Here is a 9,441-nt window from a genome sequence, read left to right as displayed (position 1 = left end):
TTTGTTCTTGCACAATGTTTCGGTGTCGGACGACCGATGTATTAGTGCTGTCAGCATTAATCTCGTCTGTGTACAAATGAACAACATAGTAACTTACATATAATTTGGAAAAAATAGAACTTCAAATATAAAACAAGTAATAGAAGTCAATAAATGGTAAATGGCCTGTATTTATATAGCGCTTTACTAGTCCCTAAGGACCCCAAAGCGCTTTACATATCCAGTCATCCACCCATTCACACACACATTCACACACATAAGACATACATATAACAATTATTATATTAAATAAGTATAAAAGGAATATACAATTAAAATAAGGCATTCCTAAATTGCAGAATTAACATGATTGTACAACTTATATATAATGAAATGCTTGCATCCGAGCCATTCCAGGGCTTGGTTTTTTAGTATGAGGGGGTCTAGCCAGGACCCTCACTGGATACCAGGAGAGAATTGAACTTGCAACTCCAGCTCTAAAGATGTGTAGTCTTACCACTATACTATCCAGCTGCTAAGTCAGAAGAAGGACTTTTCTTGCCTCCGTTGATCCAAAGTCATCAATAATGTCATCATATGAAATCTGGCCAGCAATTGCATGATTGATGCTGATGATGGGAAGGCCACTGAGGCGTTTCTTAAGACATAGTGGACCTCAGATATCTCTTCACAAGTTTCAGCTTTGAAAAGCTCCTCTCTGCTGAAGCCACAGTTGCAGGTAGAGTGACTGAAATTCTCAGAGCAGTCCACAAATGTGGCTATATTTCTGAGAGTTCACTGTGACGCACAAAGCTCAGCAGTTCCAGAGGAGTCATAGATTTTGATGGCAAGTCAGGCAAATTCTCCTGTGCAAGCTCTCTGGCATCCCAGTCGGACTGGTCCTGAAAAAGCAAAGTAGCACTGAGGGCCTTGCACTGTTCAGTGAGGTTATCATTTAAGAGATATGTGTCAGTACTCCCACATTTTTCAACGTGGTGAATCTCTCTTGGATGGAAAACACTGCAGTATCAACAACAACATTAAAAAAGGTAACGTCCAGCTTCTTTGGGGCATCACTCAATGGCTCATCAAATGATACATAAAGAGAAGTGCCGTTTTGTAGATCTCAGTCTTTTCTGTTTCAGAACAGCCTCTACGTTCATGTCCTCATACATATACTTGGCTGATATTTGTGCAGATGCAAAGCCTATTGCACTGTAGTTGTGGAGACCCTGTGGCCTGACAGAAGTGGACTGAAACTGACTTTGTGGACTGAAACTACACAGCAACCATGCTATCTTGCATAGATGGAGCGCTTTAGGTTGAAGTTGTAAAATGTTGCTTTTTTAAAGTGATGACATCCTTGCATTACATACTTTAGGTTCATTTTCTGCAGGCAGGTTTCTGACAGAGAACAGGCAGATTTACACTATAACATGCAGCGTTCTATAGATGGACACATAAAGAAATGAAAAATTACATGTATGTGCTAACTTTCTAAACACTTTGTTACATTTATGATAAAGTAGATAAAACACATTTATGTCGGCCTTGGCTCATAGTTCTTGTCTTTAAAGGAACTTTGTGTGTGTTTCAGGTCCTGCACTCTCAAAGACTGAATGAAACAGCATTGCAGCCATGGGTCACTGTGAGCATCACAGGGAAGGTTGAAGCCACCCACTGCACCTGTAAGGCCGGAGTCGCGGAGACCTGCACCCACGTTACTGCTCTTCTGTTTAATGTAGAAGCAACAGTGTTGATCTGTGGCACAAGGACTGTTACAGATGAACCTGCATACTGGGTTTTGCTGGGTAATGTGACGGTTGGCCATAAGATAGACGTCTCCTCTTCAGCTGCCCAAAAAAAGGCTCTCGATCAAAACATAAACAGACATCCATATTGAAAGGTAAAAGGAGCCGTCCTCAAAAACGAAAAAATCCCACCTGCTACTGTGGAGGAGTTGTCACTGCTATAATGCCATAATGTTTTATCTAGGGGTCTAGATTTATGCCTGTAGTGCACTGCCGTGTAAATAATTTGCATTTACTGAATATGTACTGACTGAGTCCCACTGTTCAAAAGTTGAATAAAGAAACAAACTAATTTTTGCCTCTTTTTTTTTTTTATTAAAACCACTTTATAGAACATCACATCAGTTACAGTGTAGAATCCATGTCATTTATAGTTTATAAAAGACAAAATGTTTACATAAAATCATGACAGTGTTTACATGATATCACCCACTACTAACATTACTTTATTTACTGTATCTTTTGGGGAAAAAAAATACCGCTATTTATACAGCAAAAGACTTAAGAATATTTAACAGGAACAGGTTTCATTTTTCCCTGGTTTTATTATCACACTGTTCACCAAACGCAGCAAACCTTCAACATCTTATCCTGAAGGGTCACCTCTTCACCCTCACATGGAAGAAGTACCGTATTTCCCGGACTACAAAGCGCACCTGAATATTAGCCGCACAAGCTAAAATCAGGGGAAAATCCTGTTTTGTACATACATTAGCCGCACCTGACTAAAAGGCGCAGGTGTTTCAATGTTGACTTATCATATGTAAGAGAATATGCACAAAGGAAATTGTCAGGAAAGAGATGGCTGTTTGGAGACACACCCCTTTTATTAATATTTTGAAAAACAAGTTATGGGTACATATTTGCATAACTTTTTAGGTATATGTACAAGTACCGGCAATTACAAGTACGAAACATGTACTGTGCTTCATAAATGAGTAACAAATTTAGTACATAACAATAACCTACGGCACACCAGAAAAATAGATTCGGACTACCTTTTAGGCTCAGGTGCAGTGACACGGCTTTAACAAGAAGAAAAGTCAGTCATTCACCACCATCTTTCTCTTCTTCCTGCACACTAAAACCACCAAAGTCCTCTTCTCCAGTGTCGGATATGAACAGGCTCAGGATGGCTTCGTCATTCACTCTCAGCTTCTTTCCTTCGTTGTCACTTTCAAAACCAAACAAATCCTGGTTGTCAGTGTCAGAGTCGAACACCCTCTGAAGGCGGTGTCCTCCTCTCCATCATGCAGCAGTCCAGCCCTTCGAAATCTGTTGGTGATCAGGGTTTAAAGCTTGTGCAAAAAGTAGCGGCTTATAAGCCGACAATTACGGTAATCTGATTGGCATGGTGGTATGTTTGAAGCAGGTCCCTTGTGTAGCGCTGGAACCCAGTCATGATGTTTCATCCATTTCATAGGCTGGTTTGCTGCAATAATGCTAAATAATTAGCAACTCTATAAATAGAAGGTAGTTCTGCAAAATCACTCAGTAGGATGTTTGTTCTAATTTGCTATGAGCTCAGAGCGCATCGAAAATAAGACTAATAGGCTATAAAGAGTGATATGAACATATTTAGAACTTACCGGAATGAAAATGTCTGAAGCACCAACAGATATTAGGAGATGGAAGAGAACTGGATATCAGCTTGTCTCACAGCTGCTATCCAGGCTAGACGCCTTCGTTTGGTAACATCGATACACGAGCTGCCTCATGTTGCTTCCAGGTTGGGAAAGAATGAAAAGACAAACCTTTTTCAAGCTTATTCTCTTGCTGCGATCGAACATTGCAGCAGACCACACAGCAAATACGAACCATGGCTGTTGTGTGTGCCTTCGCTCCTTTTTCGCTTGCGCTTTGTTTAGACCCCCAAAATGGCGGATTGGGCCAAAATCCTTTTGACGCCCACCCCCGTGACATCACGCTCCAAAGGCCTATATGGGGTACAATGATAGTGGGTCCATTCTTCATCAATGGAAACCTCAAGGCCACTGGATATTTGAAATTGCTACATGATGATGTGTTTCCCTCTTTATGCACTTAAGCTGGCACGTTCCCTGAGTTTTTCCAGCAAGATGGTGCACCACCACATTATGGGTACCAGGTCCGAGCATTCCTAGATGAACAGTTTCCTGGAAAGTGGATTGGTCGTCGTGGGCCAGTTGAATGGCCCCCAAGGTCTCCCGATCTGACCCCCTTAGACTTTTATCTTTGGGGTCATCTGAAGGCAATTGTCTATGGTGTGAAGATACGAGATGTGCAGCACCTGAAACTACGGATACGGGATGCCTGTGCTGGCATTTCTCCTGCGGTGTTGCTATCAGTGCCCCCTCACATATACTAATGTGCCACAAACAGGACTTTAATATCACCAACCATTCCCATTTTATTATGGTGTATCCATATAAATGGCCCACCTTGTACATATCTGTGTTAACGCAGATTAAGCCGTCTAATCTGAGCTGCTGTTAACGTGTAATTTCTAAGGCTTGTTATGGAATCAGAACGATGCCACCTTGAAACGAAACCGAAAAATGGATTGAAACCGAAAAAAAATATTGTAACTGAAATAAATGTACTGAAAAATCTTGTATTGAAACCGAAAAAAAAATTGATAGTGAAAAACAATTAATTGAAACTGTAATTTTTTTGTTTTCACTTACAATTTTTTTTTGTTTTCGGTTTCAATCCATTTTTCGGTTTCAATCCACTTTTCGGTTTCAATCCACTTTTCGGTTTCAAACCATTTTTCAGTTTCACTCTGCTGGCACTGTTTTGGCGTACGGGGGCGCGCTGGGGGGCGGGGATTCCGACCCGCATGTATTTGCATATATTATAATGCTGACCAATGACTGGAGAAAACACTGACGACGCGGCTGCGGTCACGGACAAACTCGCACGTGTCTGTTCGGGAATGGCAGATGCTGAGAGGTCCAGCGTTTACATTACCGACTATTTCAAAGTGACAGCCTGAGGTGTTCTTCAGTAAATTGGACTACCGGACAGGAGGACCTGAGGCCCCACCGCATTATTTTTGGTAAGTTAAATGTGTTTGTAAGCTAATCCGTAATTTAGGTCCTTAGCTAGCTACCTAAGGACCTAGCTAGCTAAAATGAGCACTCGGCTGTCGGGGAAACATGTTTTGTAAAGTTCGTTTAGCTACCCCGTGCAGGTGAATGAATTTACCCTGACTAAAGAAATCAAGAGAAACGCACCGGGCTGCTCAGTGACTAACCACGGTTACTGTACTTTTATTATGAGTATTATACTGTAAGAGCAACAGGCTGGACTCTGCTTCTGCTCCTGTGCAGAGCTGATTATTAAATATGTGCAAACAGCAGCATGTTTTCTGTCGCTTTCCACATGTGGAAGGACATTAAAGCCAACTTTTAAATTCCCCTCATTAGTCAATAGCTACGGATTAAATAGCAAAGCCCGATACTTATGTACTGAAACCAACTACTTCCGCTTGTCAGCTTAAGTTAAAATGTTACATTTTTCCTCTGATTATTTTTTAGCTTTTTTTTGTTTTTGTTTTTTTACTGAGTTTGTTACAAATATTCAGGTTAAAAAACTGTCCAAATTATTTTTAATGAATTATGTTCACAAAGTCACATGTTCAGTACTCTGTACAGCTTGCATTCTTTAGGACAAATAATTTGAAACGTTAATATTTCTTGTTCAATACTGAGCTGATAACACCTCTGTATGTTGTGACCAGGATGCAGCAGCAGACTGAACCTCGACTGAAACCTGCTCCATCATCTCATCTTTGCAGATGTCCATTTATAAAGCATCAACAACTCAAAGGTAAACATGATATTAGAAAATGTGTTAGTAAAGCCTTTAAAACAAATAAAAAAATAAACAGCTGTCGGCAGAACTGTAGGACTGAACAACTTCAGATCCCGAGTGTGTGAGGCCGGAGAAGGATCAGCTGTATTTCAGATTTGAGAGATAAACTTTATATTTCAGTTTGTGATGATTCTGTTCTGTTTGTGATTACAGGAGCTGTCCTCAGATTCAGACCTCAGCACCACCCAGTGACAGCAGACAGATCATCCTATATCTTCAATCTTTGTAGTAACTCCAAAATTAACTGAAGAAAACAGTACAAAGGTTAAAGTACCACATGTGCTGTCAGTGAAAGCTGCAGCTGTTTTATTGATAAATTTAAAGACAAAAAGTCAAAAGGATTAATCACCCCTGTAACTGTGTCACTATACATCAGCATTAACAGTACCTCAGTTTGGTGTTTCAGAAAACTGCTGATCTCAGACCTGCACAACTTCTGTTTTAAACACTGAATGTATTCAGCTACATGAAGAGCACATGATGTTTTCTCTGACACAATTAAATAAAACCTGATTAAAAGTCAAAGGTTGTTACTTGTATTTGAACTAAAAACTTGTGATCTGGAATTCTTTCACTGTTTTTTGACAATAGTGTGTTATTTATCATAAAGTAATTCAGTCATTCATACCAGAGTAACCAGTGAGCACAACATATATTTAACTTTCTACAGGACTCAAAGCTATTACTATAGCTTATAGCTATTACTTAACTGCACTACTGTATAGTTCTGTGTAAATAATCATTCTGTACATATGATGATTTTTAATCCTACAACTGTTTATAATTTGCATAGTTCACATTTCTGTATAACTGTATATCTCAGATTTCTGTAGTTTTTCATATTTATATCCTGTACATAGTTTGTACTCACTACAGCCTGTACATACTTATAGTTATAGAATATTCACAACATACTTCATACCGTGTACATTGTAACATACCATAATAGACCCATTTCTGTAATATACTTACATATCTATACTATTGCTAATATATATTGTAATATATCTATATCATGGCTAAAGGCACTTCTGGATGGATGCAAACTGCATTTCGTTGCCCTGTGCATGTGCAATGACAACAAAGTTGAATTCTATTCTATTATATTATGTAAAAGTCCAGACCCTCTGAGGATTATCTGAGTACTTCTAACATTACACAAAGCAAAGGTCTCCATCAGTGTTCATGAAATGCTGGGTTTATCCTTCTTGTGAGGGAGCTGCTGGTGAAGATCACGAGCCCTGCTTGATCGCGGCGATGAGTTTTAGTCTTCCTGGTGTTTCTGAAATGATGCCTCTCACTGTGGGTCAACAGAACTTCTGGCACAGGACAGCTGTAATGAAAGAAATTGAAGTTTTGGAAATGCCCTATATGTGAGAAGCAGATTTTGTATTTACTTTTCTTTTGCCAATCAAGATAACAAAATATAATTTTCACCATACAATTACTAACCTTGTCATCTCCTGCACTGTCTGTTTTGGACTCTGGGCTCCTCCTTCCCAGCGCTCATGAGACTGCTTTGATGCACTGTGGTATGAGGTGCTAACCTGTTGACAGTGTTGGGAAGGTTAATTTTAAAATGTATTCCACCAAAGATTATAGAAGTAATGTATTCTGAATACTTTACAACTACATGAATGTGCTATTGCTGTGTGATTTATTACTATTACTGAAGGCTACTTGCCATACCAACACCAACTAGATGTTAAAATCTTAATATAAATGAGTAACAGTAGGTGGACATTAGGTAAGGCTGCAGCGATCTCGTATAGAAAACTATTCAGCGCGTATATAAAACAGGTCAGCGGCTCCGAACCGTAGTAAAGGGACCTCTGGCTAATACGTCCAGTTCGTGTCGGGCTCATAGCTGAAAACTAGCTTTACTTTGTTGTCTGGGTCAAGTTTGCTAGCGAGAGACAGAGAGAGGCGTTGAAAGGCTGCTTATTGTTTCGGAGGAAAACACGAACACAGTGTACAGTCGAGTCTTAACAGCTTACTTACAGCTGGGCTCGTCAGGCACTCTTTTTGGCTTTAGTGGTTATTATTATATTTACATGCTTCCAGCTCCCGTTTCTGCTCCGTGACAGCTCGTACTTTTCCTTTTTCTCCCTCCTCGCTCACAGACACATAACGGGTATGGCAGTCCATTCTCCCTGCAGCACGGACTACACTGCCCATGAGGCTACATTGTTTAGGGCGATGCCTGTAACACTCTGCTATTGCCTTCATATTAAATCATTTTTGTATAATAATTTTTAGAGGCTCTTATTGTGTGTTTTGTTTGGGTTTCCACCGGCGTGGAATTACCAAAAAATAGAGAGACCATAGCCTAACATATGAAACAGGTAAATACCGCCATGTAATCCATTTATTTCAACAAACTAACTGTATTCTCAATATCACCTATTGAACAGTAATTGTAACGGATACATTTACTCATATTTTGTATTTTAAATATGTAACGCCGGTGCATGTATTATGTTACTGCCCAACACTGCCTGTTGAGATCCTGAGATCCGCTCCTAGAACACCGGCCTCCAACTCCTGAAGAGACACGGGTGTCCCTAAATTTAGCAAATATTAGCTTCAGGCTAGCTTGCTACGACGAATAGGCTAATACCAGCATTTTACCACAACTTCACCAGATGTAGCTAAAAAAACTAAACTAATGTGGGACAGCAAGAAAAGATGACAAAAAATGATTACTTACTTGCGGTTTGGAGGTTCAAGCTGAAATTGAAGCAGCCATTGAAAGACGGGAAGAGAGAAAGATGGCAGCTTGGTCAGCACTAGTGGCCTCTATAATGTATGCGGAAACCCCCCCCCCCCCCCAGCGCGCCCCCGGACGCCAAAACAGTGCCAGCAGATTGAAACTGAAAAATGGTTTGAAACCGAAAAATGGTTTGAAACTGAAAAATGGTTTGAAACCGAAAAAAAAAAATTGTAAGCGAAAACAAAAAAATTACAGTTTCAATTAATTGTTTTTCACTATCAATTTTTTTTCGGTTTCAATACAAGATTTTTCAGTACATTTATTTCAGTTACAATATTTTTTTTCGGTTTCAATCCATTTTTCGGTTTCGTTTCAAGGTGGCATCGTTCTGATTCCATACTTGTGACTTGGATGAATTTATCCTCAGCAGCAGAGGTAAGTCTTGGTCTTCCTTTCCTGGGGCGGTCCTCATGTGAGCAATCTTGTCGTGGCGCTTGATGGTTTTTGCACCTGTACTTCAAAGTTTTAGCAATTTTCTGGACTGAATGACTTTCAGTTCTTAAAGTAATGATGGACTTTTGTTTTGCTTTACTTAGCTGATTTGTTCTTACCATAATGTTCAATAAGCATGTTAAGTGCGTATATTTTCCCTTTTTTCCGAGTCTGTTTGCTCATGCTAAATAAAATGTGATTGATATAATTTTTGAATTATTTTTAATTGTGATTAATCCACAGTAACCCTGTGATGAATCTGATTAAAATTGTAATTGTTTGACAGCACTAATATATTAGTGTATACTTACCTATTAGTATATAGGTTTTTTTGTTAAAGTTGCATTTCACAGGAGAGAACCTGTGCTAAAGATTGAAGAAAACTATTCTTTTTTTTTTTTTTTTTTTTTTTTTTTTTTTCTTTTCCTAAATGACATCAGAAACAGCAGTATGCGACATTACGTGATGGCAGAGCTTCAGTTCATCCTTTGTCATTTTTTTTTTTTTTTTTTTTTTTTTTTTTTTTTTTTAATAAATAGGACAGGGGGAATGAATGAGAGAGAGGGGGAGAGAAAGAAAGAAAACCAA

General features: G+C 39.2%; 1 long non-coding RNA gene across 1 annotated transcript; it reads left to right on the top strand.

The window, feature by feature from the left end:
* Positions 1-4,518: 4,518 nt before the first annotated feature.
* LOC146652990 (uncharacterized) lies at positions 4,519-6,602 on the top strand. The gene is made up of 3 exons (XR_014907645.1): positions 4,519-4,830; positions 5,515-5,603; positions 5,802-6,602. It is a non-coding gene; the product is annotated as an uncharacterized LOC146652990 (long non-coding RNA).
* The last annotated feature ends 2,839 nt before the right edge of the window (positions 6,603-9,441 follow it).

This window comes from Rhamphochromis longiceps, linkage group LG15 (assembly GCF_057381845.1).
Source record: "Rhamphochromis longiceps isolate RC_006_pf linkage group LG15, R_longiceps_female_GT1.1, whole genome shotgun sequence".
NCBI classification, from domain to species: Eukaryota; Metazoa; Chordata; class Actinopteri; order Cichliformes; family Cichlidae; genus Rhamphochromis; species Rhamphochromis longiceps.
Note: the sequence above shows the minus strand (reverse complement) of the source record. Positions and strands in the feature narration are given on the sequence as shown.